This window comes from Octodon degus, unplaced genomic scaffold, assembly GCF_000260255.1.
Source record: "Octodon degus isolate 3935 unplaced genomic scaffold, OctDeg1.0 scaffold00006, whole genome shotgun sequence".
In the NCBI taxonomy this organism is placed as follows: domain Eukaryota; kingdom Metazoa; phylum Chordata; class Mammalia; order Rodentia; family Octodontidae; genus Octodon; species Octodon degus.
The window spans coordinates 5,445,231-5,446,882 of NW_004524582.1; positions in this window are offsets into that span (position 1 = coordinate 5,445,231).

Consider the following 1,652-nt stretch of genomic DNA (forward strand, 5'->3'; position numbering starts at 1 on the left):
CCCAGCCCCCTCAGATTGGTTCGTTCATACATACTGTTACATGCATTTAAATTTCCTCTGGATATTTTCAGCAATACAAGTTCATTTCTTTCATTCTTCCATACCACTTCATTATCTAGAAGAGCCTGTTTATTAATTCATCCATCTACTCTACTTCATTTTATTTGTTTCCAAGTTTTGGCACATAGAACAAAAGCCAGCAAAAAACTTGTGTACAGGTTTTTGTTTGGGTGCACTTTCAATTGTTTTGAGTAAACATCAAGGAACATGATTTCTGGATTACAAATCAAGTGCATATTTAGTTTTAGAAGATGAGAGTGCCAATCCTTCTATATCATTACCAGCATTTACTGTTTCCAGTATTTTGCATTTTGGCTCTTCTTATTCATGTCTGTGATTATGTTGTTGTTTTAATTAGAAATGTCTTAATAAAGTAAATATTGAACAATTTTTCAATGTTCACTATCTTCTTTTTTAATATCTCATCTTTGTTGAGTTCATTCAGATATTTAGTACATTTTAACTGACTTATAAATTTTTATTGTTGTGCATGAATCATTGCTTATGTATTTTGGATGATAGATTTATTAAATGTTTCATGTAAAAATATACTTTTCCACTTTTTTCATGTCATTTCATTCATTTAACTGTCTTTTCAGGCACTTTTTAATTTCAACAAAGTCTAACTTATCAATTATTTCATGGTCATGCTTTTGGTGTTGTTTCTAACAAGTCATCTCCGTGTTCAAGTCCACCTAGGTTTTACTCTATGTTTTGTTCAAATGAGTCCAGATTCTTCGTTTATGCAGAACTTAAAATCTATTGGCACCACGGAGTGAGAAGTCTATCTTAGCTTCCTGTAATGCCTTGTTTCTTTGTCAAAGATACATTGATTTCATGCACGAGGACCATGTATGTTCAAAATTTTGGCTTGCTTGGGCTGCACTGAGTGCAGATAAATTATTTTTGACTGAATATATATATGTATATATATGAATATATATATACATATATATATGAATTAATGGATTATAATTAATATCACAGTATTTAAATGAAAATTTAAGAGACCCATTCCTAGCCCAGGTCCGGTGAGTGTGCGGAGAGCTTCCTGCTACCCTGCGCCAGCGGGACCAGTCCCAGCCCAGGTGCAGAGTGGCCGGACCCTCTCCCAGCCCCTTGGGCCGCCCCCACCACTCCGTAGTGCCTCCCCCACCCCACCTGCCGAGTAGGATTTTCTGCCGAGTTCCGGGAGCCCCCAGACCCAGTCCTAGCCTAGGTCCGGTGAGTGTGCGGAGAGCTTCCTGCTACCCTGCTACCCTGCTCCGGCGGGACCTGTCCCAGCCCAGGTGCAGAGTGGGCCGGACCCTCTCCCAGCCCCTTGGGCCACCCCCCACCACTCCGCAGTGCCTCCCCCACCCCGCCCGCTGAGTAGGAATTTTTGCCCCGTCCCGGAGGCCCCAGACCCAGTCCTAGCCCAGGTCCCGTGAGTGTGTGTGGAGAGCTTCCTCTTCCTCCTACTTCACCTTGCCCCCTCCAAGCAAAGCTCAGGCCTGGCATACAAACCTGAGGTGTAATCCTGCAGCTGCAATCCCTGCAGGGGAGAGTGTAGAGAATAGATCCAACCAGCTAGTCCAGGAGCAGAACATCTC